Source organism: Lepidochelys kempii, chromosome 15 (genome assembly GCF_965140285.1).
Source record: "Lepidochelys kempii isolate rLepKem1 chromosome 15, rLepKem1.hap1, whole genome shotgun sequence".
Taxonomy (NCBI): Eukaryota; Metazoa; Chordata; order Testudines; family Cheloniidae; genus Lepidochelys; species Lepidochelys kempii.
The window spans coordinates 1253642-1279302 of NC_136394.1; the positions used below are offsets into that span (position 1 = coordinate 1253642).

Consider the following 25661-nt stretch of genomic DNA (forward strand, 5'->3'; position numbering starts at 1 on the left):
GCCACCACTACCCCACCCCTGTGCTTTGACTCTGTCAATGGATTATCATGCAACAGGGATGCACATTTTGGGGACAAGGAAGATGATAGCGCACAGCAAGCAAGCAGAGAAAACGTTTTCCCCGAGAGCCAGGAACTTTTTCTCACCCTGGACCTGGAGCCAGTACCCCCCGAACCCACCCAAGGCGGGCTCCCGGACCCGCCAGGTGGAGAAGGGACCTCTGGTGAGTGTAGCTTTGTAAATATAATACATGATTTAAAAGCAAGCGTGTCTGATGATTAATTTGCAGCCAGTACAGCTACTGGAAAAGTCTGTTAACATGTCTGGGGACGAAGCGGAAATCCTCCAGGGACATCTCTATAAAGCTCTCCTGGATGTACTCCCAAAGCCTTTGCAAAAGGTTTCTGGGGAGGGCAGCCTTATTCCATCCTCCAGTGTAGGACGCTTTACCACCCCAGGCCAGTAGCACGTTGTCTGGAATCATTGCATAACAAAGCATGGCAGTGTATGGTCCCGGTGTTTGCTGGCATTCAAGCAACATCCATTCTTTATCTCTCTGTGTTATCCTCAGAGTGATATCATTCATGGTCACCTGGTTGAAATAGGGGAATTTTATTAAGGGGATATTCAGAGGTGGCCGTTCCTGCTGGGCTGTTTGTCTGTGGCTAAACAGAAATCTTCTCCGCTGTTAGCCACGCGGTGGGAGGAGGGGTGAAGTGATCATCCCAGAGAATTGGTTGTGTGTGTGGGGGTTTAGTTGGGTTTATGTTGCATGTTAACTCGAAAATCGCAGCCCCTCCTTTTAAATTGCCAGCCCATTTTAAAAGGCCAACCCAATGGCTGTTTGGTATGGGAAATGAGGACGCTGCTGTTTGAAACCATTCCCACATGTTATGAAGGTTAAAGAAGCCAAAAGACTGTGGCTTACCATGGCTGTCTGCAAGCCGAATTCAGTTGCCCGCCAGCCCTGCGTGTGTGATATCTCACACCAAACCGGCAGACCCTCAATGTAAGAGGCAAAATGCAACCTTGTACTGAATACACATATGCTATGTAATGTTAACAGGAAGCAGTTGTGGCACCTTAGAGACTAACCAATTTATTTGAGCATGAAGTGAGCTGTAGCTCACGAAAGCTTATGCACAAATAAATTGGTTAGTCTCTAAGGTGCCACAAGTACTCCTTTTCTTTTTGTTAACAGGAAGGTTCATCCTGAAAGAGTCTACCCATTGTTCTCTAAAATTTATTTTTTTAACTACTACTTTCCCTTTTTTTTCCCCCTCCCGCAGCTGCAAATGTTTCAACGCTCACCCTATCATCTCCGTCTCACAGGCTAGCGAAGATTAGAAGGTGAAAAAAACACACTCGCGATGAAATGTTCTCTGAGCTCATGCAGTCCTCCCACACTGAAGGAGTCCAGCAGAATGCATGGAGGCAGACTATGTTAGAGTCCAGGACAGCACAATATGAACGCGAGGACAAGTGGCAGGTTGAAGATAATAAGTGGTGGGTTCAAGATGATAGGTAGTGTCAGCTTGCAGACAGAAGGCAGGAGTCAATGCTGAGGCTACTGGAGGATCAAACTGATGCTCTGGCGTATGGTTGAGGTGCAGGAGAGGCAGCATGAGCACAGACTGCTGCTATAGCCCCTGCATAACCAACTGCCCTCCTCCCCAAGTTCCATAGCCTCCTCACCCAGACGCCCAAGAACACAGTGGGAGGGCCTCCGGGCACCCAACCACTCCACCCTAGAGGACTGCCCAAGCAACAGAAAGCTGGCATTCAATAAGTTTTGAAGTGCAGTGTGGCCTTGTTCTTCCCTCCTTCCCCACCCTTCCCAGGCTACCTTGGCAGTTATCCCCCTATTTGTGTGATGAATTAAGAAAGAATGCATGAATTTGAAGCAACAATGACTTTATCGCCTCTGCAAGCGGTGATCGAAGGGGGGAGGGGAGGGTGGTTTGCTTATAGGGAAGTAAAGTGAACCAAGGGGCCAGGGTTTTCATCAAGGAGAAACAAACAGAACACAAAGTAAAACTATTTCCCCATGTTTATCCCCTACCCCGCACTGTTCCTCAGATGTTCTTGTCAATTGCTGGAAATGGCCCACCTTGATTATCACTACAAAAGGTCTGCCCCCCCCTCCCCCCCGCGGGTAATAGCTCACCTTAAGTGATCACTCTGGTTACAGTGTGTATGGTAACACCCATTGTTTCATGTTCTCTATGTATATAAATCTCCCCACTGTATTTTCCACTGAATGCATCCGATGAAGTGAGCTGTAGCTCTCGAAAGCTTATGCTCAAATAGATTTCATAGAATCATAGAATAACAGAGTTGGAAGGGACCTCTGGAGGCCATCTAGTCCAACCCCCTGCCCAGAGCAGGACCAATCCCAACTAAATCATCCCAGCCACGGCTTTGTCAAGCCTGACCTTAAAAACTTCTAAGGAAGGGGATTCCACCACCTCCCTAGGTAACGCATTCCAGTGTTTCACCACCCTCATAGTGAAAAGGTTTTTCCTAATATCCAACCTAACCCTCCCCCACTGCAACTTGAGACCATTACTCCTTGTCCTGTCATCTGCTATCACTGTGAATAGTCTAGATCCATCGTCTTTGGATCCACCTTTCAGGTAGTTAAAAGCAGCTATCAAATCCCCCCTAATTCTTCTCTTCCGTAGACTAAACAATCCCAGTTCCCTCAGCCTCTCCTCATAACTCATGTGTTCCAGTCCCCTCATCATTTTTGTTGCCCTTCGCTGGACCCACTCCAATTTCTCCACATCCTTCTTGTAGTGTGGGGCCCAAAACTGGACACAGTACTCCAGATGAGGCCTCACCAATGTCGAATAGAGGGGAACGATCACATCCCTTGATCTGCTGGCAATGCCCCTACTTATACACCCCAAAATGCCATTGGCCTTCTTGGCAACAAAGGCACACTGTTGACTCATATCCAGCTTCTCGTCCACTGTCACCCGTAGGTCCTTTTCTGCAGAACTGCTGCCTAGCCATTCGGTCCCTAGTCTGTAGCGGTGCATTGGATTCTTCCGTCCTAAGTGCAGGACTCTACACTTGTCCTTGTTGAACCTCATCAGATTTCTTTTGGCCCAATCCTCCAATTTGTCTAGGTCCCTCTGTATCCTATCCCTACCCTCCAGCATATCTACCACTCCTCCCAGTTTAGTATCATCCGCAAACTTGCTGAGGGTGCAATCCACACCATCCTCCAGATCATTAATGAAGATATTGAACAAAACTGGCCCCAGGACCGACCTTTGGGGCACTCCGCTAGATACCGGCTGCCAACTAGACATGGAGCCATTGATCGCTACCCGTTGAGCCCGACAATGTAGCCAACTTTCTGCCCACCTTGTAGTGCATCCATCCAGCCCATGCTTCTTTAACTTGCTGACAAGAATACTGTGGGAGACCGTGTCAAAAGCTTTGCTAAAGTCGAGGAATAACATGTCCACTGCTTTCCCTTCATCCACAGAACCAGTTGTCTCATCATAGAAGGCAATTAGATTAGTCAGGCATGACTTGCCCTTGGTGAATCCATGCTGACTGTTCCTGATCACTTTCCTCTCCTCTAAGTGCTTCAGAATTGATTTCTTGAGGACATACTCCATGATTTTTCCGGGGACTGAGGTGAGGCTGACCGGCCTGTAGTTCCCAGGATCCTCCTTCTTCCCTTTTTTAAAGATGGCCACTACATTAGCCTTTTTCCAATCTTCCGGGACTTCCCCTGATTGCCATGAGTTTTCAAAGATAATGGCCAATGGCTCTGCAATCACATCCGCCAATTCCTTTAGCACTCTCGGATGCAATGCATCCGGCTCCATGGACTTGTGCACGTCCAGTTTTTCTAAATAGTCCTGAACCACTTCTTCCTTCACAGAGGGCTGGCCACCTCCTCCCCATGCTGTGCTGCCCAGTGCAGTAGTCTGGGAGCTGACCTTGTTCGTGAAGACAGAGGCAAAAAAAGCATTGAGTACGTTAGCTTTTTCCACATCCTCTGTCACTAGGTTGCCTCCCTCATTTAGTAAGGGACCCACACTTTCCTTGGCTTTCTTCTTATTGCCAACATACCTGAAGAAACCCTTCTTGTTACTTTTAACATCCCTCGCTAGCTGCAAATCAAGGTGTGATTTAGCCTTCCTGATTCCATTCCTAGATGCCCGAGCAATATTTATATACTCATCCCTGGTCATTTGTCCAACCTTCCACTTCTTGTAAGCCTCTTTTTTGTGTTTAAGATCAGCAAGGATTTCACTGTTAAGCCAAGCTGGTCACCTGCCATATTTACTCTTCTTTCTACACATCGGGATGGTTTGTCCCTGTAACGTCAATAAGGATTCTTTAAAATACAGCAAGCTCTCCTGGACTCCTTTCCCCCTCATGTTATTTTCCCAGGGGATCTTGCCCATCAGTTCCCTGAGGGAGTCAGAGTCTGCTTTTCTGAAGTCCAGGGTCCGTATTCTGCTTTCCTTTCTTCCTTGTGTCAGGATCCTGAACTCGACCATCTCATGGTCACTGCCTCCCAGGTTCCCATCGTCTTTTGCTTCCCCTACTAATTCTTCCCGGTTTGTGAGCAGCGGGTCAAGAAGAGCTCCGCCCCTGGTTGGTTCCTCCAGCACTTGCACCAGGAAATTCTCCCCTACCGTTTCCAAAAACTTCCTGGATTGTCTGTGCACCGCTGTATTGCTCTCCCATCAGATATCGGGGTGACTGAAGTCCCCCATGAGAACCAGAGCATGCGATCTAGTAGCTTCTGCGACTTGCCGGAAGAAAGCCTCGTCCACCTCATCCCCCTGGTCCGGTGCTCTATAGCAGACTCCCACCACGACATCACCCTTGTTGCTCACACTTCTAAACTTAATCCAGAGACTCTCAGGTTTTTCTGCAGTTTCATACTTGAGCTCTGAGCAGTCATACTGCTCCCTTACATACAGTGCAACTCCCCCACCTTTCTGGCCTCCCTGTCCTTCCTGAACAGTTTATACCCATCCATGATAGTACTCCAGTCATGCGAGTTATCCCACTCTGTCTCCGTTATTCCAATCACATCATAATTCCCTGACTTTGCCAGGACCTCCAGTTCTCCCTGCTTGTTTCCCAGGCTTCGTGCATTTGTGTATAGGCACTTGAGATAACCTGCTGATCGCCCCTTGTTCTCAGTATGAGGCAGGAGCCCTCCCCTCTGTCACACTCCTGCTCGTGCTTCCTCCTGGTATCCCACTTTCCCACTTACCTCAGGGCTTTGGTCTCCTTCCCCCGGTGAAGCTAGTTTAAAGCCCTCCTCACTAGGTTAGCGAGCCTGCTCGTGAAGATGCTCTTCCCTCTCTTCGTTAGGTGGAGCCCGTCTCTGCCTAGCACTCCTCCTTCTTGGAACACCATCCCATGGTCGAAGAATCCAAAGCCTTTTCTCCGACACCACCTGCATAGCCATTTATTGACTTCCATGATTCGACGATCCCTACCCCGGCCTTTTCCTTCCACGGGGAGGATGGACTAGAACACCACTTGTGCCTCATACTCCTTTATCCTCCTTCCCAGAGCCACGTAGTCTGCAGTGATCCGCTCAAGGCCATTCTTGGCAGTATCATTGGTGCCCACGTGGAAAAGCAGGAAGGGGTAGCGATCCAAGGGCTTGATGAGTCTTGGCAGACTCTCCGTCACATCGCGAATCTTAGCCCCTGGCAAGCAGCAGACTTCTCTGTTTTCCTGGTCAGGGCGGCAGATAGATGACTCAGTCCCCCTGAGGAGAGAGTCTCCGACCACCACCACCCGCCTCCTTCTCTTGGGAGTGGTGGTCGTGGAACCCCCAACCTTAGGACAGTGCATGTCATGCCTCCAATCGGCAGAGTCTCCTTCTGCTCCCTTCCCGCAGATGTATCATCTGGGCCACTCCCCGCAATGGTACCTGTGGAGAGAACATGAAAACGGTTGCTTACCCGTATCCGTGTTGCTGGTACATGGATGTTCCCCCTTCTTCTTCTGGAGGTCACATGTTGCCAGATTTCTTCACCGTCCTCCTGTCCGCGCTGCGCAGCCTGCTCTGAATCTTCAGAACCTTGTGCCTGTAGAAGCCTATCCTGACGTCTGTCCAGGAAATCTTCAGTTTCTCTTATGCAACGCAGGGTCGATACCTGTTGTTCCAGACCTTGAACCTTCTCTTCCAATATGGAGACCAGCTTGCACTTTGTACACACAAAGTCGCTTCTGTCCTCTGGAAGAAAGACAAACCTGGCACATCCAGTGCAGGTCAGAACAGTTGAACACCCCCCATCCATATTACCTTCCTACTATGAGCTTCCTCAGGAGATGCAGTAATTACTCAGAGAAGTCATTAGGGTGTAAGCCTCAGTAGGCTCACTCCAGGCAAACTCCTGCTGTTTGCTGTTCTGCTGTCCCCCGCTGCTCAGCTGGTTCCCCGCCGCTCAGCTGGTTCGCAGAGCGCCGGCTTTTTTAAACAGCCAGGATCACCTGAAACAAACACTCCCAACTCCCGCCCTTTTCAGCCAACCAATCAAGCACTCACTCAAACTTTCAAGTTTGAGTTAGTTTCTAAGGTGCCACAAGTCCTCCTTTTCTTTTTGCGAATACAGACTAACACGGCTGCTACTCAGAAACAACTGTCACATCGTAGCTTGGCCAGTCATGAAACTGGTTTTCAAAGCTTCTCTGACGCACAGCGCGCCCTCCTGTACTCTTCTAACCGCCCTGGTGTCTGGCTGCGAGTAATCAGCGGCCAGGCGATTTGCCTCAACCTCCCACCCCGCCATAAACATCTCTTCCTTACTCTCTCAGATATTGTGGAGCACACAGCAAGCAGTAATAACAATGGGAATATTTCAGAGTAACAGCCGTGTTAGTCTGTATTCGCAAAAAGAAAAGGAGTACTTGTGGCACCTTAGAGACTAACCAGTTTATTTGAGTATAAGCTTTCGTGAGCTACATCCAATGAAGTGAGCTGTACACGAAAGCTTATGCTCAAATAAATTGGTTAGTCTCTAATGGGAATATTGGTTTCGCTGAGGTCTAACCGAGTCAGTAAACTGCGCAGGCATCCAAATGCACATTCTATCACCATTCTGCACTTGCTCAGCCTATAGTTGAACAGCTCCTGAATACTGTTCAGGCTGCCTGTGTATGGCTTCATGAGCCATGGCATTAAGGGGTAGGCTGGGTCACCAAGGATAACTGTAGGCATTTCAACATCCCCAGCGGTTATTTTCTGGTCTGGGAAGAAAGTCCCTTGCTGCAGCTGTTGAAACAGACCAGCATTCCTGAAGATGTGAGCGTCATGTACCTTTCCCGGCCATCCCCCGTTGATGTTGGTGAAACGTCCCTTGTGATCCACCAGTGCTTGCAGCACCATTGAAAAGTACCCCTTTCGTTTTATGTACTAGCTGCCTTGGTGCCAAGATAGGGATATGGGTTCCGTCTATTGCCCCACTACAGTTAGGGAATCCCATTGCAGCAAAGCCATCCACTATGACCTGCACGTTTCCCAGAGTCACTACCCTTGATAGCAGCAGCTAAGTGATTGTGTTGGCTACTTGGATCACAGCAGCCCCCACAGTAGATTTGCCCATGCCAAATTGATTCCTGACTGACCAGTAGCTGTCTGGCGTTGCAAGCTTCCAGAGGGCTGTCGCCACTCGTTTGTGAACTGTGAGGGCTGCTCTCATCTTGGTATTCTTGCGCTTCAGGGTAGGGGAAAGCAAGTCACAAAGTTCCATGAAAGTGCCCTTATGCATGTGAAAGTTTCGCAGCCATTGGTAATCGTCCCAGACCTGCCAACACTATGTGGTCCCACCAGTCTGTGCTTGTTTCCAGGGCCCGGAATCAGCGTTCCATGGCATGAACTTGCCCTATTGCCACCATGATGTCCACATTGCTGGAGCCCATACTTTGAGAGAAGTCTGTGTCCATGTCATCATCACTCTCCTCACTGCACTGCCGTTGCCTACTCGCCTGCTTTTGCAGGTTCTGGTTCTGCATATACTGCTGGATAGTGCGTGTGGTGTTTAGAACGGTCATAACTGCCGCGGTGATCTGAGCGGGCTCCATGCAGGAGAATAGAGTGGCAGCGGAAGTGGCGGATGGATGGTGATGCTGACAGCAGTATGGCGCCTGCCCTGAAAAAGTTGTAAAATGATTGTTGGCCATTTCTTTCACGGGAGGGGGGAACAAGGGGTAGGCTGGCAGCAGATGGTGCAGTACACCTGCTAGCTGTCATCGTCTCCTGGGTGCTCGCAGTGATGCTGGCTGGGAGAGCAGCCTGAGGCAGAATGGCCCCCTCAAGGATTGAGGTCATAACCCGGGGTTTAGCAGGCCAATGGTCAAACCACTGAGCTATCCCTCTGCCAATATTCCAGGGAGAACTGAATCTCCATTAGACAAAACTTAAAGAAGAGAATGACCTGAGTCACTCCCATTTATGTCCAGGCACCCCTGATCGACCTCACCGAGGCTGGCCCAGAGCATCCAGGCGACGACGAGGACAGCTACCAGTCGTAATGCACCATCTGCTGCCACAAGGGAATGAGCTGCTGCTGTGTAGCAATGCAGTCCCACGTCTGCCAGCACCCAGGAGACTTATGGTGACGTTGAGCTGAGCAGGCTCCATGCTTGCCATGGTATGGCGTCTGCACGGGTAACCCAGGAAAAAAGGCGTGAAACGATTGTCTACCATTGCTTTCTCGGAGGGAGGGAGGGAGGGAGGAGGGGCCTGATGACATGTACCCAGAACCACCAGCGACAATGTTTTTTGCCCCATCAGGCATTGGGATCTCAACCCAGAATTCCAGTGGTCGGCGGAGACTGCGGGAACTGTGGGTTAGCTACCCACAGTGCAAGGCTCCGGAAGTCAATGCTTGGCTCGGTACTGTGGACGCAGTCCGCTGACTTAATGGTCTTAAGTGGGGACACACACAATCGACGCTATAAAATTGATTTCTAAAAAATCAACTTCTATAAATTTGACCTAATTTCATAGTGTAGACATAGCTTAAGACAAGTAATTTAACTTTATTAAGGCTGGCTGAATCTGTTGTGTTTAAAATGTTTTGATTTACATCCCCACCACATGTGAAGGTAAACAATCGTGCGTCCTTGTTGGATGTTAAATGAACATATTTGTAGCTGCAGAATTTTTGGCTTTTTTCATCATTCCCATGTAACTATTAAGCAGCCTTTTGGCATTTTCTTAAGAATGGATAAATCTAACTACACTACATGAGTGAATATTCCGTGTAATGATCAGAAAGGCAAACTCTCTGAAATCTCTGAGCATATTGGGTTTTGTCTTTCAATTATGTGGTGGAATGTGGATCTGTTAGTCATGAGTCTAAGCAAATAGCATATTTGGGGAAAGTTCAAGTACTGAATTTTCTCAGTGACCACTGCTGTTCATACTGCTGGTGACAGCAAATTCCAGTCAATGGGTCATTACATTCTGGTTGGATACCCATTATAATTAAATCATTCTCTTTGTCTATGTTCAGTGAACCTTCTTTATTAGACTAACTCTCACAGGAAGATAATGTACCTTTTCATTTTGGAGAGAGTCCTAGTGGTGTCTCTTTGGCAGGGCAAGGTAAACATTTTGATGTCTGCGTTCTGCCCACTGACATTCCTTGTAGGTTTTGGTTTGTGGATTATAGTTTGGGTACATGGTGCTGCATTGTACAGTACAGTAGTTTGTTTGTGTGGGTGTTTTTGCTTTGAACTGGAATCTTGGTTAATCCCTTCATACTCCAATGTGAGCATCATATGATTTGGAGGTGTTTGTTTAGTTCACACAATGCTGCAGAGCTTCTCCTTTTCCTCTAGTTTTGATCTACTTAAAAACACTGAAAATCTGGGAATCTTCAGTCATGGAAATATCCACATCTGTTGAATTCTTAATAAGTTCTCAATGATTCATGTTGCTTTGGGGTTTCACTCGTGTTTCAGATCTCTCCTGTTCGTAAAAACCTGCATCTCATACAATCATCTGTGATACTAACTTTCTTAGCATTGCAAAACTAGAGTCTCCTCAGTAAAAACATCTAAACTGGCCTTAAAGGGGAAATCTAATTGAAGTCTGGCTCCGTTCATATGTCACAAATTTGTAGTATTTCACTGTTCAAAAAAATTTCCCTTTTCCAGAAAAGGAAGCAGACCTGCCAGGTGAAAGGAATATTTTAAAAAAAAAATGTAGTAAAGAGGTGTGATAAATATTATGTGACACCTTTAAAATCCTGTTGCCATAAATAGGTTTGCACAGATGTAACTGAGTGAAACTTGGTAAACAAGTATGATGCATAAGGGAATACAATCCAGCTCTTGTGTTGGCTCTGGAGTTCTAGCAAGAGTAAGGCCATGTAGCGAGCTTACACAGCTGTATGCTGTAAGATCACTTGTGTAGCCTCTCTCTGCCTATATAAAACCGGTCCTGTCAATATGAAACCACGTCAGTGAGCAGCAGTAGTGATGTCGGCAGGAGGAGCACTCCCACCACGCTGTGCACACTACCACTTATGCCGGTAAAACTTACATCGCTTGGGGTATATGTGTATTTTCACACCGCTGAGTGACACAAGTTTTGCCGACATAAGTGGTAGTGTAGACATAGAATCATAGAATATTGGGGTTGGAAGGGACCTCAGGAGGTCATCTAGTCCAACCCACTGCTCAAAGCAGGACCAATCCCCAACTAAATCATCCCAGCCAGGGCTTTGTCAAGCCTGACCTTAAAAACCTCTAAGGAAGGAGATTCCACCACCTCCCTAAGTAACCCATTCCAGTGCTTCACCACCCTCCTAGTGAAATAGTTTTTCCTAATATCCAACCTAAACCTCCCCCACTGCAACTTGAGACCATTACTCCTTGTCCTATCATCTGCTACCACTGAAAACAGTCCAGATCCATCCTCTTTGGAACCCCCTTTCAGGTAGTTGAAAGCATCTGTCAAATCCCCCCTCATTCTTCTCTTCTGCAGACTAAATTATCTCAGTTTCTTCAGCCTCTCCTCATAAGTCATGTGCTCCAGCCCCCTATTCATTTTTGTTGCCCTCTGCTGGACTCTTTCCACATCCTTGTAGTGTGAGGCCAAAAATTGGACACAGTACTCCAGATGAGGCCTCACCAATGCTGAATAGAGGGGAATGATCACGTCCCTCATCTGCTGGCAATGCTCCTACTTATACAGCCCAAAATGCTGTTAACCTTCTTGGCAACAAGGGCACACTTCATTGACGTAGCCTAACTTTGCTTGGAGTACCTTCAGTAGTGGGCTCGACTCCTGGGACATCTCTGAACACTGAGGCTGCTTTTTTTCTATTTTTGTGTGTGTTTAAAGTGTAATTAGAGTATGGCTCTTAAACTGAAGTAAATGCAGATCTTGGTGGGAGACTCTAGTCCATGTGCTTTGTACCTTGCTTGCTATGCCAACTGGAGAATCTCTTGCCTTTCCAACCAATGTTTCGTTACAGGGCAGTTTAAGAGGAGTTTTTCAGGTTTCAACCACTCTGCTATTCTGACCGCTCTCCAGTGTTTGCATTATTGTATAGGCAATTTTTCTGTGAGCAGTTGGGAAGGTTTACAGTAGAGAACTGTTCTATGCAGTCCATCCATTCACCTCCTGCCCCAAAAAAACCATTCCAAACTCTGATCTTTGCTTACTCTGTCATAATACTATTTGTAGTAGCAAGCTGACCCTGAAACTCCTGTTAGCCTGGTTCATTATGTTGCTGTCTTTCTCCTCTCTGAGCCTTGCATTAAGGAAATGCCTAAGTTGATATTTTAAACTGAATAAAACTTTTTACTGTTAAACTCCTGAATCTCTTTTTTAAATAGTATATGTTCAGCAAAACAAGATTTATAGTTGTAAAAGACTTTTGGCTCTGCTCAGTCTGTTTATCCTTCATTCTTCTATATCTTTAATGACAGCATGGTTTTGTGGCACAGACTCTAGTGTTTTCTGCGTTTCATTTTCAATGTGAGTTTTACTCTCATTTTGTGTCTCTTGGTTTAATATGTATTGTTGATGTACAGGTGGAAGTTCATGCATTGGTTGGCATAATAGTAGTGTTATTCCACCCGCTCATGGCTTGTTTGCCTTTCTGACAAATGTAAACCTTGGAGAATTGTCACTTATGTGGCGATAATCCTGTTGTCCTATCTTTGTCTCTAAATTTACAGCTTTATTGAGAAATAGGGCGGTTCTCATCTCACAAGTACTTGGCTATGATTAAAGGAGACCATTCTCTGAGTTGTGTAGAATTCTGACACCACCAAGATCTGGTCTACACACCAATTTTGTACTGATGCAACTATTTCTATTTCAGAGTAGCAGCCGTGTTAGTCTGTATTTGCAGAAAGAAAAGGAGGACTTGTGGCACCTTAGAGACTAACCAGTTTATTTGAGCACAAGCTTTCGTGAGCTACATCATGCGTCCGATGAAGTGAGCTGTAGCTCACGAAAGCTTGTGCTCAATTAAGTTGGTTAGTCTCTAAAGTGCCACAAGTCCTCCCTTTTCTTTTTGCGAACTATTTCTATTGGTGTTTTTTAAAAAAACAAAATAGCAATATAACTACAGTCCCTAATGTGCAGTTATACTGGGGTAAAGATACCTTATACGATTATAGTGGTTCTTCCCCCCCCCCTCTTTTTTTACAACAATAGCTATACTGGTATAAAGTACTTTTTAAAATGACATAACTGCATCCACACTGGGAGGGTGATTGTGACCTAAAACTAGAGTAGTAATGTAGAACAAATTAGTTGTGTGGGACTGAAAATACTAGAAATATACGAAGTGAAGTAGGTGGCAAAATGCATCAGCTACAGAAGTTGATGGGACAGCAAAGAATACATAATTAGTGGGTCAGTTCACTTATAACATTTAGCTGTCCCAAAATGCTGTCATGTTAGCAGCAAATTTGAACAAAAAGCAACTTGTTTTGACATGTAAATATGTCTAACAGCATTCCAAATGTCTTTTGCTTCACATGCTCATGTGAAAACTGCTCTCCCGAGAGCCAGATAAGGAGCTAAATAGCCTAGCAGGGTTAAAAGCGGCAAAGAGTCCTGTGGCACCTTATAGACTAAGAGACGTATTGGAGCATAAGCTTTCGTGGGTGAATACCCACTTCGTCAGATGCATGTAGTGGAAATTTCCAGAGGCAGGTATAAATATGCAAGCAAGAATCAGGCTAGGGATAACGAGGTTAGTTCAATCAGGGAGGATGAGGCCCTCTTCTAGCAGTTGAGATGTGAACACCAAGGGAGGAGAAACTGCTTTTGTCATTGGCTAGCCATTCACAGTCTTTGTTTAATCCTGAGCTAATGGTGTCAAATTTGCAAATGAACTGAAGCTCAGCAGTTTCTCTTTGAAGTGTGGTCCTGAAGTTTTTTTGCTGCAGGATGGCTGCCTTTAAATCTGCTATTGTGTGTCTAGGGAGGTTGAAGTGTTCTCCTACAGGTTTTTGTATATTGCTATTCCTAATATCTGATTTGTGTCAGATATTACGTAAAAGGATAAATGGACACAAATCGACACAAATGAAATCCCCGGGGCCAGCTGCACTGGCCGCTGCTCAGGCGGCCCCGGGGCCAACCACCCTGGCAGTTGCAGAAGTCACAGAGGTCAGGGAAAGTCATGGAATCCGTGACCTCCGTGACAAGACATGGGGCCCTTGTTATGATGGGGGAGGAAATAACTTGTTGTCAAGCCACCTAAATACATACCACGTGCAATCTAAAGGAATAAGTTGTGTACTGTTGTGCCCTGTATTTAATTGTAACACGTTGCCCAGCTTTCTAATATCTTAAAAATGCTATGCTATTCTAGCCTATCCCAGCAGCTTGAATGTGTGACTGTTTGCCACCAGATCCATGGTATCCAGTGCTGTTAACAGGTGGCTTCGCAGACCCAACACCTCACAATAATCATGATGGTCTCCTTCCTTGAGGTAAAGCTATTTAGAGCTATTGGACAAAGCAGAAGTTGAAGTTACAGATAGTGCTCCGAGTCTCAAAACAGAATTCAATCCCTACTATAAAAGCAGGCATTCCTTTCAAAGCTACCATGATTTCCACTTTGAGATACCCACTGTAACAAAGAGCAAAGAAACAGATCTAGGGGCATTGGATAGCTACAGTGTAGCCAGACAATCCCCAAATCTAAAATGATGGCTGACTTCCACCTACACTATCTTCTGATGGCTTGGTTCCCCAGAAGTTGATTTTTAATCTCCATTTTATCAAAATAAATAGCAGTCAGGACTTTGCTGGGCCTTGTGTACCTGAACATGTCAGGACCCCAAAAGTTTAGATGACAATCCTGAAGTTCACCTTGATAATCTTTCACAAGGTTTATCAGAGACAGACCTGGAGAAAGTTATCTTCATGCTTGCTTTGGTACACTCAAGAAATGCCTCATGTTTTCCCACGGTCAGAATTACTCCCAGTATGTAGCTCTAGCTTTCAGCCTCACTAAATCAAACAATTAACAAAATCTTAGCTGCTGTATTCGTTGCTCTCAGAGAGGGATCCACGTTCACCCATTATTTGGTGATTTTTTTCAGAAGATCACTGTTATGAATACAGAGCCTCTAAGATACACATTGCTGTTTTCTTTTTTTCCAGACTGTGGCTTCTTGATCAGTTTTCAAGTTACCTTACGTGTTTTCAAATAATTTAGCACCCTAGGATGCTCATCTTGGAGAGATGTCTCAAGATACTGTTAACAATTCATCAGCTATGCTTTCAACAATGATCCACTGTAAAAGCATAGAATCTCCTTTCCCCAGCTATTTGGGCTCACCTCTCCTTCAAACTATCAACTGCTTCCCGCCTTTAGCTCATGTAATGGAAAATAACTTTTTTGGGTAGGTGCCCCATCAAGCCTTTGAAAACCTCATTGTGATGGATGAAAGTCTGAGGACGTATGTCCATGTAGTCCAGAAACCATTGTCACCCTAGAGAAGACTTCAGGAAGCTCAGTTGGCTAATGGGCTGAGCAATGAGCTTCTCTGTACAGAGGTACCAACACACTAATCATGGTGAATACTATGGTGACGGCATTGTGGATCACCAAATATGACTGCCCTATATAAGATAGGAAGCAACTGTTTTTTAGTTGATGAAGAGGAGCCATTCCAGAGCTGGCTGGCTGATCAGACACTAGGTGGACAAAGACTGTGAGGAGCGCTTTGAGACTCATAAAAGCAAGCAGGCCTAAGGAACTTTGACATCTAAAATCTGTTCCTGTCCCTCCTTACACAAGAGCTAGGTGTATTGGCTTAGCAGTTGACTTTGAACTCATTTTCTTTTGTCATATTCTGGGAGGGGGAGAACGATGAGGATGGATGTCTGGGCAAGTTTCTCTAGCATGAAAGTGCTAGTTTGCTCACAAAATAAAGCCCTTTCCAAAACATTAATGTAAACAAAAGATGGTTGTTTGAATGTTTGTTTGTGTGGGGCAAAATTGACACTAGTATAAAATGTTCAGATGGAATTGCAATTCAGGAGTAACTAACCAGGTAACTAATCTGGAGTACTGTGTCCAGTTTTGGGCCCCACACTTCAAGAAGGATGTGGATAAATTGGAGAGAGTCCAGCGAAGGGCAACAAAAATGATTAGGGGACTGGAACACATGACTTATGAGGAGAGGCTGAGGGAGCTGGGATTGTTTAGCCTGCAGAAGAGAAGAATGAGGGAGGATTTGATAGCTGCTTTCAACTACCTGAAAGGGGGTTCCAAAGAGGATGGCTCTAGGCTGTTCTCAATGGTAGCAGATGACAGAACGAGGAGTAATGGTCTCAAGTTGCAGTGGGGGAGGTTTAGATTGGATATTAGGAAAAACTTTTTCACTAAGAGGGTGGTGAAACACTGGAATGCGTTACCTAGGGAGGTGGTAGAATCTCCTTCCTTAGAGGTTTTTAAGGTCAGGCTTGACAAAGCCCTGGCTGGGATGATTTAACTGGGAATTGGTCCTGCTTTGAGCAGGGGGTTGGACTAGATGACCTTCAGGAGTCCCTTCCAACCCTGATATTCTATGATTCTATGAACCAGATCATGAATAAACTGTTCACAATTTTTCCAGCTCCACTTTAGGGGAGAGGGTGGGGCTGGGCTACATTTTATTTAACAGCCAAGTAAAAATATCCTTGAGTTGAAAAAGTGATAGTTTGGGACAGTAGTGTGCTCATTTATATTATTTTTACTGTTCACTTGAAACCACTCTTTTGAGGCTTACTTTAATAAAAGTTAATATTTAGATGTTTGCCATGCTCAGTGAAAATATGCTATCTGAACATTTTGTCTATTTGTCAGAATGTTAAATGTGAAATGGAGAAGCTGTGCTTTCATTTTTTAGTTACTGCTTACACAAATGAAGAGTAAAACTTCTTGTCCATGGACCCTATATTAACAGTCTAAGTGAATGTTTATTGATGGACAACATGCAGGGACTTAGAATCATAGAATATCAGGGTTGGAAGGGACCTCAGGAGGTCATCTAGTCCAACCCCCTGCTCAAAGCAGGACCAATCCCCAATTAAATCATCCCAGCCAGGGCTTTGTCAAGCCTGACCTTAAAAACTTCTAAGGAAGGAGATTCTACCACCTCCCTAGGTAACGCATTCCAGTGTTTCACCACCCTCCTAGTAAAAAAGTTTTTCCTAATATCCAACCTAAACCTCCCCCACTGCAACTTGAGACCATTACTCCTTGTCCTGTCCTCTTCTACCATTGAGAATAGTCTAGAACCATCCTCTCTGGAACCACCTCTCAGGTAGTTGAAAGCAGCTATCAAATCCCCCCTCATTCTTCTCTTCCGCAGACTAAACAATCCCAGTTCCCTCAGCCTCTCCTCATAAGTCATGTGTTCCAGACCCCTAATCATTTTTGTTGCCCTTCGCTGGACTCTCTCCAATTTATCCACATCCTTCTTGTAGTGTGGGACCCAAAACCGGACACAGTACTCCAGATGAGGCCTCACCAATGTCGAATAGAGGGGACGATCACGACTTCTGTAATTGCATTCACACTCTCTTGCAGTGTGAGGTGAAACCCTGTCCCACCACTAGGAAATGTAACTAAGGATAACCATCTAATATCTGGGCATAATAAGGTACTAAAAATAAGGTTACCCTCCCTGCTATATCTACCCTATTATGAATTAAGAGCTGTGAATCTCTATGCGAATGGTTTCTGTATAAATTATTTTTTATTCTGTTTGAGGCCATTTAGCAGTATTTATAGATTTGGCCTGCTAAGAGATAAGGCTATCACACTGTTCTCTTGATATCCTGGAAGGGACTTGAGTATGCTTTTTGGCCTATGTTCAGAAACATGCTACAGAGCATAGGCAATGAATGCAAAGTGTTGAGAATCCAAACTTGTTTCCTTAAGCAGTGGGGAAAGTCACCAGGCCTAAGAAAATCTGGTCTGAGCCAGTCTTGTGGGACTCTTGACACAGTTTCTTTTTCTTCTGGTGTTTATAGTAACAGTTCTGCTACTGTTGGTCCTATTTTGTGAGAGAGAGAACGTGCAGTAGAAATGTCATACCAAGCCGCTGCCTTCCTACCATACTGCTCTTCTTCGGGGTTCCTCAGTCTGTAAGGAGTTTTGCTGTGTTGTCCAGTATAATGCTGTGAAAAGAGATCCTGTCTGCTTTTTAAGTCTGTCTTATCTTCTATCTTAATTTTTTGTAGGCAACAGAGAAAATGGATTGGTTAGTTCTAAAGTCAGTCAAAATATAACTAAATCCCAGTCTTTTCCTCTAATTACTATTGGCATAATCCTCTTCAAGGTTTTTTAAAAACCATCAACAAAAAAATCCTCTGATGGTAGTCAGAGATAGGCTTGAAAGACTGGATACGGCAGGTGCACTCAGGAGCACAACAGGATCAATCTACATTCAGTTCACATTTGGACGGCTTCTTTCATAACCAAAAGAGATGGAAACCTAAACTTAAAAAAAAATAAAAATTTAAATCTTAATTCTGCAGAAACTGATAGTTTAGCACCCAGTATGGAATGTTTCCCTCTGACTACTGGTGAGTGTCTTTTTTTCAAACCTAGCTCTTTACATGTGAATTTTTTTATATGTAACTTGGATGCTGGCAGACGTTTTCCAGTAAATATCTTCCACAGAAAAGGTTGGCTGCATCAGAAAAAACATTGCTGTTAATACTCAGCTTCTATTTGGGCTGGCTTTGCAAAAGGTATGTCTTCAGAATTGAAACAGATATAAAAGCAAGAACATACAGTAGCTAAAAAACACTTTAAAATTTATTACAAAAACATGTTTAGTAAGAATGTCATAACCCAGTCCAACAAATAGGAAGAGTCAACTTCAAGAATAAAGTGTATTGTGGACCGAGACTTAACACCAGGAACACAGGTTGAGGGAATGCTTTCAGGTAACGTAAGTCCCCCAGATCTAGCTTTTGGAAACAAGTTAAACTTACAAAACCTAAACTATTTAAAAATAGTGAATTAAATGTTTACATTCCAAACACTGCAGGAGCATTTTATTTCACATGAGCACCCGAAAGTGAAATTTACTAGTCTTTTTCATCCAAGCTGAGGGAGAATACAAAACATATAAACAGCATAGTCAGCAAAATAAGTTAAATGTTTAAAGCTTTCAGTTTTAACTGGGAATTGTAAACATCTGTGGCTTTGTTATGGGAACTTTTTGCCTCGCACTGTAGCTTTAACTTGAAATGTCCTTTATCTTTTAAAATTCTTTTACACCTCGTAGTACACACAATAAATTCTGATCAGTTTCTCAAAACCTGTAACAGTTTAAAAAGTTAGCTTTTTTGCACTTCTGTTTGTGGATCTCAAAGCACTGCAGCTCTGGTGAGGTAGGTAAGAGTTACTGCTCTGAACAGATTAACAAACGTGGACTGATACTCTGTCCAAAGTCTGACTTGTGGCACCTTAGAGACTAACCAATTTATTAGAGCATAAGCTTTCGTGAGCTACAGCTCACTTCCTCAATCTGAGGAAGTGAGCTGTAGCTCACGAAAGCTTATGCTCTAATAAATTGGTTAGTCTCTAAGGTGCCACAAGTCCTCCTTTTCTTTTTGCGAATACAGACTAACACGGCTGTTACTCTGAAACCTGTCCAAAGTCTGTCAGTCTGTGGCAGATCTGGGAATAGGAACGAAAACATCAAGACCTGTCCCGGTCATCAATAAGGGTCCACTTAGCTGCTATCTCCGCCTACCATCCGGGGGCAGGTGGTCTCTCGGTCTTTGCAAATCCTGTAGTCAGTCATTTTCTCAAGGGTTTGGACAGGCTCTTCCCGCACACGCGTCAGCCTATCCCTGCCTGGGACCTCAGTTTAGTCCTCTCCAGGCTTACAGGCACTCCATTCGAACCTCTGGCCACCTGCTCCTTGTTATATGTTTTGTTCAAGGTCGCGTTCCTCATGGCAATTACCTCGGCTCGACGGGTCTTGGAGCTCAGGGCTCTCACGTCTGAGCCCCCTTACACAGCTTTTCATAAGGATAAGGTACAACTCAGGCCTCATCCGGCTTTTCTCCCGAAGGTTATCTCCCATTTTCACATTACCCAGGACATCTTCCTCCCAGTGTTTTATCCCAGGCCACACTCCTCCAATAGGGAGTGCAGGCTCCACTGACTGGATGTGCGTAGGGCCTTAGGCTTCTACGTAGAGAGAACTAAGTCATTCCGGAAGTCCATCCAACTCTTTGTAGCCATGGCGGACAGAATGAAAGGCCTCCCAGTATCCTCTCAACGCATATCGTCGTAAGTCACGTCCTGCATTAGGGAGTGCTACACCCTGGCAAAGGAGCCCGCTCCGCAGATAACCCCCCTCCTCTGTGGCGTTCCTGGCGCAAGTCCCTATTCAGGAAATTTGCAGGGCAGCTATGTGGTCCTCGGTACATACGTTTACGTAGCACTATGCAGTTACACAACAGTCCAGGGACAATGCGGCTTTTGGGCGAGCTGTGCTCCATTCTGTGGATAACTCCAACCCCACCTCCTGAGCTGTAGCTTGTGAATCACCTGCTTGGAATGGACATGAACAATCACTCGAAGAAAAAACGGTTACTCACTTTCTCGTAACTGTTGTTCTTTGAGATGTGTTGTTCATGTCCATTCCAATACCCACCCTCCTACCCGTCTGTCGGAATAGTCGGCAAGAAGGAACTGAGGGGTTGGGAGTTGACATTCCCCTATACTAGGCGTCATGAAGGCGCCACTCCAGGGGGCGCCCAGGCCAACCCTACAGACACTGCTAGGGGAAAATCTTCCAGTTGGCGTGCATGCGGCACGCACACACCTGCTTGGAATGGACATGAATAACACATCTCGAAGAACAACAGTTATGAGAAAGTGAGTAACCATGTTTTCTGCGTATGTTCAGCTTGCGCTTCAATGTAATAAGGAGTGGTGTGTGGGTTTTTTTGTTTTTTTTTTGTTTTTGTTTGTTTTAATTTTATTATTTAATGAATAGCAACCTTGCATTAGACTTGTGCTTTGCATGCTTTACGGAGGAAAGCTTGGCCTTTAGTGCATTCTCCGCACTGGTGGATAGGCTTTTGCAAATCAGAAGGTGAAAAAGTCATGGAAGAATTCTTCTGTCATCCTAGCATTGTCGGAACCAGTGTTTAGGTCAGCTTAACATCTCTCAGCAGTGTGGGTTTTTCACATCCCCGAGAGACATAGCTATGACAGCTTTTCAGTGTAGACCAGCCACAAGGTTAGTATTTGGGTTAATTCCATGTTAGGTAAGGCCAGGTCTACACTATAAACTTGTTTTTTAAAACTGGTATAGCAGTGTGTTAGGGGTGTGACTTTTTATTTGTAAAAAGAAAAGGAGGACTTGTGGCACCTTAGAGACTAACCAATTTATTTGAGCATGAGCTTTCGTGAGCTACAGCTCACTTCATCAGATGTTTACCGTGGAAACTGCAGCAGACTTTATATACACACAGAAATCATGAAACAATACCTCCTCCCACCCCACTGTCCTGCTGGTAATAGCTTATCTAAAGTGATCAACAGGTGGGCCATTTCCAGCACAAATCCAGGTTTTCTCACCCTCCACCCCCCCACACAAATTCACTCTCCTGCTGGTGCTAGCCCATCCAAAGTGACAACTCTTTACATAATCAAGTCGGGCTATTTCCTGCATACATCAAGGTTTTCTCACATCCCCCCCACCCCCATACACACACAAACTCACTCTCCTGCTGGTAATAGCTCATCTAAACTGACCATTCTCCAGGTTTAAATCCAAGTTAAACCAGAACATCTGGGGGGGGGGGGGGTAGGAAAAAACAAGAGGAAACAGGCTACCTTGCATCATGACTTAGCCACTCCCAGTCTCTATTTAAGCCTAAATTAATAGTATGCAATTTGCAAATGAATTCCAATTCAGCAGTTTCTCGCTGGAGTCTGGATTTGAAGTTTTTTTGTTTTAAGATAGCGACCTTCATGTCTGTGATTGCGTGACCAGAGAGATTGAAGTGTTCTCCGACTGGTTTATGAATGTTATAATTCTTGACATCTGATTTGTGTCCATTTATTCTTTTACGTAGAGACTGTCCAGTTTGACCAATGTACATGGCAGAGGGGCATTGCTGGCACATGATGGCATAGATCACATTGGTGGATGTGCAGGTGAACGAGCCTCTGATAGTGTGGCTGATGTTATTAGGCCCTGTGATGGTGTCCCCTGAATAGATATGTGGGCACAATTGGCAACGGGCTTTGTTGCAAGGATAAGTTCCTGGGTTAGTGGTTCTGTTGTGTGGTATGTGGTTGTTGGTGAGTATTTGCTTCAGGTTGCGGGGCTGTCTGTAGGCAAGGACTGGCCTGTCTCCCAAGACTTGTGAGAGTGTTGGGTCATCCTTTAGGATAGGTTGTAGATCCTTAATAATGCGTTGGAGGGGTTTTAGTTGGGGGCTGAAGGTGACGGCTAGTGGTGTTCTGTTATTTTCTTTGTTAGGCCTGTCCTGTAGTAGGTAACTTCTGGGAACTCTTCTGGCTCTATCAATCTGTTTCTTTACTTCTGCAGGTGGGTATTGTAGTTGTAAGAAAGCTTGACAGAGATCTTGTAGGTGTTTGTCTCTGTCTGAGGGGTTGGAGCAAATGCGGTTGTATCGCAGAGCTTGGCTGTAGACGATGGATCGTGTGGTGTGGTCAGGGTGAAAGCTGGAGGCATGCAGGTAGGAATAGCGGTCAGTAGGTTTACGGTATAGGGTGGTGTTTATGTGGCCATTGTTTATTAGCACTGTAGTGTCCAGGAAGTGGATCTCTTGTGTGGACTGGACCAGGCTGAGGTTGGTGGTGGGATGGAAATTGTTGAAATCATGGTGGAATTCCTCAAGGGCTTCTTTTCCATGGGTCCAGATGATGAAGATGTCATCAATATAGCGCAAGTAGAGTAGGGGCTTTAGGGGACGAGAACTGAGGAAGCGTTGTTCTAAATCAGCCATAAAAATGTTGGCATACTGTGGGGCCATGCGGGTACCCATAGCAGTGCCGCTGATCTGAAGGTATACATTGTCCCCAAATGTGAAATAGTTATGGGTAAGGACAAAGTCACAAAGTTCAGCCACCAGGTTAGCCGTGACATTATCGGGGATAGTGTTCTTGACGGCTTGTAGTCCATCTTTGTGTGGAATGTTGGTGTAGAGGGCTTCTACATCCATAGTAGCCAGGATGGTGTTATCAGGAAGATCACCGATGGATTGAAGTTTCCTCAGGAAGTCAGTGGTGTCTCGAAGGTAGCTGGGAGTGCTGGTAGCAAGTATTTGTGATACTTGTATTTGTAGAAGTAGTTATACCAGCATAAAAATGATTTTGCTGGTATTAGCTTATTTTGCTCACGGAACCAGTAACGGTATAATTGCAAAAGCATTCTTTTTTGTTTGTATAAGCTGCATCGATGCAAGGGAAGGTTTTTGTTGGTATAGCTTACTCCTGGGGGAATTCTGCTTCAAAAATATTGTCTGTGCACAATATTTTAAAATTCTGCATTTTTTTTGGAAAAATAACTACATAGTCACGCCAGTTTCATGGTAATTTCAAAATACCTACCAGCAAGCATGTCCGTAACAATATACACACACAATTTTTTTCCCCAGGAGTAGACTATTAAAGAAACCCCTATGACAACCTAGTTCCAATACACCCAAAACCCCTCCCCCCCCCCCAGAGCCTAGCTGCAGGGTCCCTCCAACCTAGAGCCCAGCTCCTGCCTGCCCCCCTGTGTGCTCCCCCACCTCCCGAGCCCAGCCACCCTATCTCCCAGAGGCCAGGGATCCAGAGGGAGAAACAGCCTGATGCTTGGTTCCAAGCTTCTGTGGGGTTTCCTGTGTGCCGCCGTCTCCTTCCCTCAGGGCTTGTGGGGAATTGCAGCTGCTAGAAACCCTCTAGGTCCCCCCAGCAGTGTCTTCTATGTGCAAGCTGAGCTCTACTGGGTCCAGCAGCCCTTAGTAGTGGCCAGCAGCACTGCAGCCCATTTCTGTTCAAGAAAGGAAATTCTGTGCTCACATGAATTTTTGCAAAATTCTGCATTGCGCACTGGCACAGAATTCCCCCAGGAGTTGTAGCTGTACCAACAAAACTACTAAGTGTAGAGTAGGCCAGATTAATGGAGAGGTTCCATAGTATCTGACTGGTTCAGTCACAGAGACCCCCTTGGGGACTGTCACCTGACGTACTGAGATTACTTCTAAGCCCGTTTTCCCTGCCAGTTTGGGACTTCCAGAACCCTTGTCTTGTTGAGCTAGGCATGCTAGCCTGCTGCAACAAAGACCCAGCTCTGGTCCACTCCCCCACAGCTACAGACTTTAACCAAAAACTTCTCAGCAGGTCACCTATCTCCAGCACCCAGACACCCAGCTCCCAATGGGATGCAAACCCCAAATAAATCGATTTTTACTCTGTATAAAGCTTATACAGGGTAAACTCATAAATTGTTTGCCCTCTATAACATTGATAGAGAGGGATGCACCCCATGTATTAATCACTTACGCTGAGTTCAATAATAAAAGTGATTTTATTAAGAATAAAAAGTAGGATTTAAGTGGTTTCAAGTAATAACAGACAGAACAAAGTAAGTCACCAAGCAAAATAGAGCAAAGACATGCAAGTATAAGCCTAATACGTTAAACTGATTACAGGTAATATCTCACCCTCAGAGATATTCCAATAAGCTTTTTTCACAGACTAGACTCTTTCCTAGCCCGGGCCCAATCCTTTCCCCTGGTACAGTCCTTTTTAGTTCCAGCATACATCTTAGGTGGAAACTAGGGATGTTCTCATGACTGGCAGCCCCTTTTGTTCTGTTCCACCCCCTTTTACAGCTTTGCCACAAGGCGGGAATCTTTTGTCTCTCTGGGTCCCCACCCCTCATTCTAAATGGAAAAGCACCAGGTTTAAAATGGATTTCAGTATCAGGTGACACGTTCACGTGTCCTGTGAGCAATGTTCCCTCTAATTTTTGGCAGGCCGTGTGCGCAAAAAATTTCTTCTGTGCAAATTTTTGAAGCAGAGTTCAAATTTGTGTGCCATGAGGCAAATGCGTCCAAGCGAGTAAAATGTTTATACGTTTTATATATATATATTATATATGTGGAATCTGGCTGTGTTGATAGATGGCGAGCGAGCGAAGTCAAAAGTTGTCCGTAAATGATATTTCGGCCTTGCTCTGATGTATTTCATTTTTTGTGTGTGCGGGGTTTAGGATCTGTGTGCGCGCGCATACGCGCGCAGCTTAGAGGGAACAGTGCCTGTGAGACCCCAGCCTCCATTCTTCCAGGGCTGGCCCGCACATACCTAGGAAGGTTTGCAAGTAAACAAAGCCATTTACAACCAATTGTCCGAGTCAGTGGGAGCTATCAAGATTCCAAACCACCATTAATGGCCCACACTTTGCATAAAGCATATTCCAGTTACATCATATTCACACACACAAGCATATTTCCACAAAACATTATGGAGTACACCATCACAGTATCTTCAAACTGAAAGGTGGAATTGTTTTTTGCAGACTGCTTAGAAGTTTTGTTTCAGGGTGGTCCAGGAAAGGTGTGCTGGTTGCCAGAAAGTAACGTAACATTGGGCTGGAGAGGTTAGATAAGGAATTACTCTAATTATTGAAGCCACTAGCAATGGCACTTGATTCTGTACAGGAGAACTTATATTCATTTTCAGAAGCTGTTGAAGTGTAGAAGATAAAAACTTTTGAAAAGTGACCAGTAGTTACATACTGATGATGATTTAGTTGGGGATTGTTCCTGCTTTGAGCAGGGGGTTGGACTAAATGACCTCCTGAGGTCCCTTCCAACCCTGATATTCTATGATTCTATGTTAATAACAGCGTTCTGAAAGTGTTCTCACCAGGCTTTTAAAACTTATAATTTTTCAGTAAATATGACAGGTTTCAGAGTAACAGCCGTGTTAGTCTGTATTCGCAAAAAGAAAAGGAGGACTTGTGGCACCTTAGAGACTAACCAGTTTATTTGAGCATAAGCTTTCGTGAGCTACAGCTCACTTCATCGGATGCATCTCTAAGTCTCTAAGGTGCCACAAGTACTCCTTTTCTTTTTTCAGTAAATATGATCTTCACATGTGCCAATTTCTACTCAAACAGAAAAAGCC

General features: G+C 45.0%; 1 protein-coding gene across 12 annotated transcripts in view; it reads left to right on the plus strand.

Annotated features, from left to right (window-relative positions):
- MTMR3 (myotubularin related protein 3) overlaps positions 1-25661 on the plus strand; it is a 241644-nt gene that overhangs the window by 15841 nt on the left and 200142 nt on the right. The window contains exon 2 of one of the 12 annotated variants that reach the window (XM_073313591.2): positions 8461-8651. The exons of the other annotated variants lie outside the window; for them this stretch is intronic. The gene's annotated coding sequence lies outside the window, so the exon portion shown is untranslated. The remainder of the gene's footprint in view (positions 1-8460; positions 8652-25661) is intronic. 12 annotated transcript variants of the gene reach the window in all.